The following is a 9,742-nucleotide window of genomic DNA, read 5'->3' as shown; positions in this document are numbered from 1 at the left end:
TTCTTTTAGAGCTTCACGAAAGATTCCTGGTTTTGGGAATCGCAGCAGCATTTTTATTTTTTGCTACTGCTAAGAGCATCGGCAGTAGCAGCGTAAAGATGGGGAAAGGACTCATTTAAATCATATCCGCGGATATAACGCTAAGCGGAGCGGTTAGGAGCTGAGAAAAAAAATTTAAGCGAACATTGCGTTGATAACGCAACCTCAAATTATCCTTCGCTATATACCCGACTGCCCCCCGAAAAACGCAGAAGGCACATCAAAATATGAAGAAAAAAAATATATTCCTCTATATACGCAGCTCAGGAGCTAAGCGACGTACGCTTCAATTCCGAGCTGCAGAAGCGATCGAAGAACCTTAGCCGCCACTATGTACACACTTCATATACATACCTATAGGAACAACAACCTTTAGGTCGTTGTTGTTGACCAGACATAAAACACAGAACATACCCACACATGGTGATCGATCAAGAATTGGGGAGCAGAGATAGTCCTACATTTACGTGTCCAAAAAGAGAATGATTGGAGGGGAAGAGGAAATGAAACCGAAAGGTGTAGCAAAGGAAATAAACAAGAAAAACTCATATTATTTATTTATTTATTACATACTGCAGGCCGTGAGGACATTTAGCGCACACGGGAGATTGACACTGTGCGATTTGTAGGGAAGTGCGGCGTTGGGCAAGCAAATATTTACCGTATAGCATGGGCTTGCAAAAGAAAACCAAGCCATACCTCTTGAAGAAAATATAACGAGGGAGGCAATGCCCAGCTCAGATCTTGCGGCACAAAAGACCTTGCTTGCGAGAGCTCGGGCAGCGGCATCAGCCCACGGAGTCCCAGACTGAGGACACGACCAACCCCGCCCTTAAGCCATTATCCAATTTCCATAATAAATTTTTTACACTACAGCTAAAAGTGTCCACAATATGCCTCACCACAAGTCATTGCTTGAAACGGCTGCCTACTTTGAAATGTTGCCATGTTTTGGGAGGATGCAGTCTCCAAACGTGGATCTTTCTCGCTGACTGGCTCGTTATATAATTATCGAAGTATCTTATTTTGAAGTAGTAAATGCGTTCAGATATTTCTAGTAGGCTTCCTCTGGAGGATTACATTGCCGAAGCACAGCCCTATTCTAGGTGTTTCGATCTGCGCAATACTGCCTCATTTTGCTGTTCTTTTCCTCTTCTACTTACCTGTATAATCTTGTTTTTTTCAATCACTGGCACGTCCTCTTTTTCTTTTTTTCCACATAAACTGAAACTATTTGCTTTTCGCATGGCTGATCCAAGTTGACTGAACAGCTGGCATCTTCTACTGTTTTCATTAATTTTGGCTAATGACGAGGTGCATTCTGAAACCATTTTATGGTGCCTCGCGCAAAGTATTGGAGATTCTTTGCTCCCTTTTTGCGGAGTATCAAATTTTCAGTGGCACAAATTTGGGAATATACCGGAACATTGACGGCGGAGTAGCCTTCTCTCTAGAGGAAAACTTGTGCGTCGTCTCCTCTTGGTCGGTAATGAGAGAGCAGTGAATGCAGCTGGGCACGCTAGAAAACTGCGCCACATAGTGAATTTCAATACAATACAATACAATATACAATAATAAGTTTATTTCCAGGTTCAACTGGAGGGTTTCCCGGATAAAAGCTGCCTTCGCAGCTTGACAGTGTCCAGGAAACCCTTACAAGCAGCAGCAGACGAGTGGTGAAGGAAATTTCCAAATCTGTCACATTCAATAACAAAACATTAAATACACATGGAAGTTCACAATAAGCTTTAAAGTAAACGGCACAAAGAGAAAAACAGTTGAAATGCGCAGTTTTTAAGGGAAAAATGCAAAGTGGGCAAACATTCAGCAATCTACAAACCGAAGCATAAAATCACATTTGAACAAAGTATTTGCGCAGCTCGGCTTTTGTGTATCCTATTGTATTTTGATAAGTGTTTAAAACATGGGGCAGGTTGTAAGATAGCATTTGTAATTTATAATCAGTGCGAAAACATGGTACATTCCATGCATTAGTACTTCTTGTGTGCATGTTAGCACGATGCGTCTCCAAAGATGCTAAGGAAGAATAATATTCCGCAACGGATGCCTTCGAAAAATACATGATTTGTAGTAACCTATAATTATACAATTGATCAACACGGATAATATTATGAGCTTTGAATGCACATTTGGAGGTGGTCGCATAGTCAACATTAGCTATTATTCTAACAATTTTCTTTTGCAATACGAGAAGTTTATTTATGTTTGCCTTGGTCATTGTGGCCTACACTAAACTACAGTAGTTAAGGTGAGAAAAAAATAATGCGTAATAAACTTGTAGTTTACACTTCATAGGTAGAGTTGCACGACATCGCGAGAGGGCCCCACAGGCAGAAGAGATTTTTTTGCAGATATGTTCAACGTGAACATTCCAGTTTAAATGAGATGAAAAATATACACCAAGGGATTTATGTTCCTCAACAATTTCTATTTGTTGGTTTTCAAACTTCAGTACAAAGTTTGGTGTTGTCGGCTTATTTCTTCCAGAACAGCCGGCGCTTGGGAGGTTCACGAGCCCCACTAACGTCTTAGCTATAAGTTTTCATATGTGCTCAATACTGCGCGACACTGTCGGTTGCGACACCTTCACCAGATCGCCGGTAACATGAAATGCCCGCGTAGTAAAAACACAAAGCCACCAGCAGCTGAAGCAGCGGGGAAGTCCATTTTCTGTTCTCACGCAGTGGAAGCCTCGCAAGCAATTCCAGTACAGCTTGCTCTGGGAGGTGGTATCTGCGCGTGAATTCGGCGTTGTAAATCTTCATCTGGTTTTGCCTCCCAGATTTCCTCGCTATCTGGAAACTGTATCACCGGCTTCGCTTGAGCTCTGCATTTACAGCACGGCTTGCGATATCGTTTCGGTAAGACGAGCAGTCCGCACTGTGACCACTGCGGCACGATCGAAATTGTACAACATACCTTGCCTGAGTGCCCTGCTGACGAGCGTAACATTACTATGAACATTGGATGGAGAAGCTCTCCCGAGTGCCTCTGACATTGGACAGTATTTTAGGTTCCTTAGCCTGCCCTAGGCAACTCACAAACAATGAACTTTCTGTTTGCATATTTAAAAGGCACTGGACTTCTTGACAAGCTATAGTTTCACCTTGCATGTCACCCTAACGCATTTTTCACGCTGTGAGATTTGTAATCTCATTTCTAGGAATATGCATCTCATGACTTCATTGTTTAATATTACTCGACAATGCACCTCAGTACGAATTTAATGGCCCCATTCTATCTCCCTCTACTTTTATTCCCCTCCTCTCTCTCTCTCTCTCTCTCTCTCTCTCACACACACACACACACACACACACACACACACACACACACACACACACACACACACACACACACACACACACACACACACACACACACACACACACACACACACACACACACACACACACACACACACACACACACACACACACACACACACACACACACACACACACACACACACACACACACACACACACACACACACACACACACACACACACACACACACACACACACACACACACACACACACACACACACACTTTCTGTCTCTTCTACTGGGTCCTGACCGGCCATGGTGCACGCGCTCACTTGTAGTCTATGCACACGGCTGTCTAGGGCACACGAGCTCAGAAATCACGAAGTGAGCAAAACTGGGCTCTAATCTGCCCTTAAATGTGGGAGCCTGCCTTTGGGCACTTGACTTTTCGGGTCGCTAAGTGCGTTTTAAAGTGCAAGTGTTTTTCAGGAAATGCATCAAAGCCGATTAGTCTCTTAAGTCGTAAGTTATGCTTCGTTCTTGAATGTAGCAGTAAGTTATTCCGAAGTCCTCAGTTCACGCCTCTTTCTGCCCGTCTTCCTTCACTCCCACATTCAACTTCGAGGGGTCCATCGTGAAGCGAGACCGTAGCTGTAGCATGAGAATAGCATGGGAATAGCGAACTGGGTTTCGACACACGGCCGCTTGGATCTGCGCCCGCGGCGATGCAGGCCGCTGTGTCGACACTGTCTTGTTTTAATGTTTCATGCACACGCCGCAGCGGCGGGCATTCTAGGTGACTCTGGGCGGGCCCCTGCCTCATAGGGGTGGAAGGGAGCGACTTAATCCCGCCTGACTCCACATCGGATGACTGAGGAACACTTCCCTTTGTCGGCGAAGGCAACCAGTCCGGATGCTTGCATTTCCTGAATGTAAGCCGGATTCAAGTAGATAATATATTAGGTTCGAGAGCAGGGACATACTGCCGTCACTTCCTAAAATACTGACAATCACGGTTGATATAAGTTCTCTGGATGAAATGACAATTCAGCCAATGGTCTTGCGTGTACCGCGGCGAGGCGCGGCGCCGAGCAGCCTTAATGGGGCAGGAGAAATCATCTTCACCTAGCTGAGGAAGGTAATAAGTGACCCTGCGGGCTCTAGGCAGATGCGCGACCTTCCGGGGAAGTGCCGCTGAAGGTTTGCCCGTTACGAACTATTTCAAATCGGTGCGCGCGGGGATTTCACCTTCCCGGAAGAGGTTCGCCAACTTGCCTGCAACATGTTCTGATGGAATTTCGCCGCCACATAGCTGCACAGGATCGCCATCGTCATCGGGGTAGTTGACCCTCGCCACAGGAACACGTGTGAGGAGGTTCAAGTACCACCTCCAGCCGTGAGCGGCACCTCGAGTGATCGTGTCCATGTGATCCACTGATTGAACCGCACACATAATCCCCCTTCAAGGGAACTGGGGATTAACCAACGTTATTTAAGCGGTGGAATGTATTCACCAACTCCGTTCTCCTCAGTCGAGTTGTACATACGCACTTCGCTATGTAAAAAGTTGCATAAAACGCTTTCTTCGCTCCCATTTAGACGCCTGAATTTTATTTGTTTTAATGGTTCACAGGAAGGGAAAGGCGCAGCATCTGTCACGCTTGCTCTGTGGACACCTGAACCGCGCCGTAAGGGAAGGGATGAGGGTGGGAGTGAAGGTGGAAAGAGAGAAAGGGGAGCCGTAGTGGAGGGCTACAGAGTAATTTCGACCACTTGGGGATCTTTAACGTGCGCTGACATCGCACAGCACACGGACGCCTCTTCGTTTCGCCTCCATCGAAACGCAGCCGCCGCGGTCGGGCTCGAACCCGGGAACTCCGGCACAGTAGTCGGGCGTCTTACCACTGCACCACCAGAAGCTAAAAGCGGTTTCTGCTTCAGATACTACTGCATTTGTAGCAGTAGCAGAAGGAGTAGTTATAATATGCTCTGAAATTTTTATTTGGGCCCTTAAGGTTGTTTATTCCTTGCACCGAAGAATTCCAAATATAATACCCAGAAAACCAACTATAGTTGGTTTTCTATAGTTGCGTTTTCTAAAAATCACTGTGTGGCAAAGTTGAGATGTTGTAAGATAATTTTTATTAACATTTCTATATATATGGTCTGAGCTTTGATGTGTAGCACAATTTCGCGTCTGAAATTTGCCTGGAGCTCGCAATGACTAATTAGGACTTTCCATCGAAAAAACAATGGTGCGCGTTTCTGAATAATTATGAGGCAACTGTGGATAATTGAGAGACACCTTTATGAACATATTCATATATATGCTGCCTTCGCTTCTAATGCGTACCAAATTTCGCTTCTTAAGTTTGCCCTACGCTCTTCGGAAATAATTACGTAAGACTATCCATAGAAAAAAAAAAAAAAGGGAAGGTGTTTTTTGAAAATAACACTTAGAAAATTCCGCCGAGAGAAGGCTTGGGGAAATACTGGTTCTTATCATGATGTCAAACAGTATGAAAAAAAAAAGAAAGTACGTTCAAAATCTTTTTTTTCGTAAAAGTTCTAAATTTCTGGGTTTAAAATTAGCCCTGTGTCCTGAAACTCGCACGCATTTCTTTGTGCAAGTTAACGATGATGTGCAAATTAATGCAGGCCTCAATGTGTCACGTTCCTCTTAAAATTCTGCCATTTCGAGTGGGCTACGTCGATCAAAGACTAACCTGCAGCTGCCTAGGGAGGAATCGTGCAATGCTCATTATGTCTGAAAGGATTGCAGAACTGTTGGGGGAGAAAACTTACCGCGAGTGCTATTACGGGTGAGCCTTTATTTGAGAAGCGGTTCTGGGCTGAAGGCAGAATAGCGCTCCATCCATTGCTCTGCTTATCTGTCACTAGACTCGGGGTACCACTAAAACAGTCGTTTTGCCAATCATTTACGTGCATGCTGTTCTGATGCAAGTACAGTCGCGTGTGGTTGAACTTGAATACACTCCTGGAATTCTTACTTCTGATCAATGGCTCTATGTTAATTTGCAATCAGCTACTCCCAGAACAGCGAAACTGATCGAAACAACCGACTAGCAGTCCTGTCTGAATGAAAAAGGAATCTTACTATACTCTATATCCGAGAATTTCCTAAAAAAAAAAAAAAAAAAAACACTGATGCACTCTTTTCTAACGTTGCGCACGTATTTTCTGCGTACTTGAAGGATGACTACCCTCGTAATATATGCACTCATTGTTTCCCTTCGTCATTTAACAAATCTGTAATTACCTGAACCCCCCCAGCTGCTCTCCCCCTTTTCATAGCTTCTTAGGCTTTCTTAACTTCATACTTCGTTACTGGCGGAACGTCTGATCACCCTTCACTGCAGCCAATTTTATTTTTGTCCTGACTACTTTTTCTATTCTAGAGGTCCGTACAGAACTCCTCGGCTACCTTGATTATCTTGTGCATTTTAGTAATAACGTTGCTCGTCTTGTTCCTAAGTGCATACATCGAATTTTTGCCTATGCCTAATTTCCTCTTTAGCGCTTTCAGGCTACGACCGTTCTTTAGACCATGCTCAATTTTCACCATATTATACTTCTTTATGTCGGCCGCCTTGCGCTTATTGATTGATTTGTTTTGATATCTCTGCCACTTCTATCCTGTTTGCTGGGTTGGCGTTTCTCAATCAAATCTTTTTTGTCTTAAATATAATTTACCGGTATCCTCTCTAACAATTCTGCCGCCTACTTCTACCGCGTACTCAATGAAATGACAGTATTGTTCATTGCTTTTAGGCCAAGGTCGGCTTTCTCGGTTAGCACTGAATATCTATTCTACAGCGAGAGCCTGAATTCTTCTGCTCTCCCCCTTACCGCCAATTCGTTGATGGACTTCTTCCTCACTAATCTGTTCCATTCCTTCTTCAAATCCAGATTAATTCAATACCTTGCCATCTTGCGGTCACTACATCAAACCTTTCCTCTTATCTCTACATCACACACAATTCCAGGATTAAAACACAGTATGAAGTCAATTCAATTCTTACTCTCCCCGTTAGGTCTTTTTCATCTCCCCTTCCGGTTCTTGCGTTTGATGAAGAAGGTATTCATGATTCGTAAGTTATTTTGTTCAGAAACTCAACTAATACTTCCCCTTTGCTATTCCTTAATCCCATGCCATAGTTGCCCACTGCCTGGTCTCCAGCTTGCTTTCTGCATACCTTGGCATGCACTGAAGCCGCCCATCAGAACTGTAAACTGTGTTTTTAGTTTCCCCATTGGCAATTCTCCATCTTCGTAGAAGCTTTCGATTGCCTGGTCGTCATGACTACATGTATTGCGCGTATGCTTGTAGAAGCTTAAGTTTATATATCATATTAGGCTTAATTACGATGCCTGCCACCCTCTCACTAAGAGTATAGACCTCATCTATATTAGCAGCTATATATTTTTTGATAAGGAAACCTATTCCTAGTTCTCGTCTGTCCGGTAAATTTCGATAGCACAGTACATGCCCGCTCTTCAGAAGAGTGTATGCCACATTTGGCCTCCTAATCTTACTATGATCTAAGATATCCCACTTCATACCTTCTAGTTAGTCTAAAGCACTGCTCAACTAGTCTCACTAGGTGCAGGGTTCTAGCCTTAAACGTTGGTTTTAGTCGACTATTCATGGGAGGTTGTGGCCAATTACTGCACCGGGGCGGCAACTCCTGTTCTGGTGAGGGAGTGCGTTGCCGGAGGTGTTCACCGGCATCAGGTCGCACCTCAAACCTGTTTGGGCAATTCCATCGACACGCGAATCTTTTTTTTTTTTTTTAATCCGGTGGAGAATTGCGAGGCATCGGGATTCGAACCACGGTCCTCCACGCCACCGCTGCAACACCAGTAATGCTACCAGTTAACGCCTTATACAGCAAAAGCCACTGCGTTTCGCTGGGAAACCTACATCGGCATCTCCACATGGAAGCCTAGCCGTGTGTAACTGCTGCCGTGTCAACGATTTCAAGATTGCCACAGTGTAGACATAGCCTTCTTCAAAGCGGGTAATCACTGATGCATAACTCAGGAACTCGGGGTTCATTCAAGAGGTTCTTGAACTAAAATAAAAATAGCACAATAGAATGACCGGAAGTGCAGTCCGGAACGTGGGGGCTGTTAAAGCCGCCGCCGGAAAGGAGCCCGAGCCTTCAAACTAAGTGACGCAATTGAGCGCAATAATGACGCGAAGCGCAGCGTTTCCCAACACGTCGTGTCATCTGGCGCAGGATGTCCACACATGGATTTCTGCATCACTAGGCTGCAGCGGAGCGAAGACCCGCTGTCTTCCGCGCAACCGGGTTTACGTGTTCTTCATGCCGTTGGAGAGTACACGAGAGGAGCTATAGGAAGCGCAAAGTGTGCAGTAGTAGAATTCCGTGCTGCGAACGGTATTTGTCTTACCTACAGCTCCCAAATGCTTATTTAGTCTGGCCGCTTTTTCTTTTTTTTTAACATTTCAGAATATCCCTGAATTGGTAATCCACTATTGCATTTTTTATTAACCTCCACTTTTCTTAGGGGCCTTGTGAAGGTCAGTGTGCAGGTAGTGTCCGAATACCACACCAATTGCGCCTGTTCGGGCTTCTCCTTTTCTTCGCTCAACTACCTAGTTCATATAAGAGAGGGTGACCCGTGAGGAACGTTTACCGCAATCCTTTCTTCAATACGCGCGTTAAGAAATCTTGTTCCAAGCCCTCTTAAATAGTTTTATTTACACAGAATACTGCGCATTTACCACAACACACATGCACATTTACCACGGAATAAACATTTACCACAGACTGCGCATGGTTAAATTACTTTTCATCCCGGCGTGTTCTAAGATTGCCAATGGTCTTAATTGGACTAGTTGGTGTCCAGATTATCACATAGTAGCTAGCGCACAAGAAAGACGCACACAGAAGGTAGGACAAGACACTAGCGCGTGTACTGTCCCCCTACCTTTTATGGGGGTCTTTCTTGTGCTCCAGCCACTATGTTAGAATGTGTCCTAGAACACCCTTATCTAAAGCTTCAAACAGTAGGTCACTGCCTTTTATATCTATTTTTTATTTATAGATAATGTAGTCTAGCACAGATCATATCAAGGTGGCAGCCAACCAAGATACATGCATATAAACACACTCAAATTCATAATATTTGCAGGCACTTCCCAAACAGTAGTAAGGAATTTTGGTAAACAGTCTCGCTATTAGGTTTATTCCAATCTGTAATTTTCCTCGGAAAAGTATTGAAAACAGTTAATTTGCGCTTTCAAAGAGCAGTTTATTTTCAGTGCATGCCTCTGTCTCATGTTATATTTTGAGGAGTAAACAAATAATGGGATGTACATACTACATTAGTGACCTTTTACACGCAGCAATAGAAACTTTAATC

The sequence above is a fragment of the Amblyomma maculatum genome, chromosome 2 (assembly GCF_055883805.1).
Source record: "Amblyomma maculatum isolate TAMU_Amacu chromosome 2, ASM5588380v1, whole genome shotgun sequence".
NCBI classification, from domain to species: Eukaryota; Metazoa; Arthropoda; class Arachnida; order Ixodida; family Ixodidae; genus Amblyomma; species Amblyomma maculatum.
Note: the sequence above shows the minus strand (reverse complement) of the source record.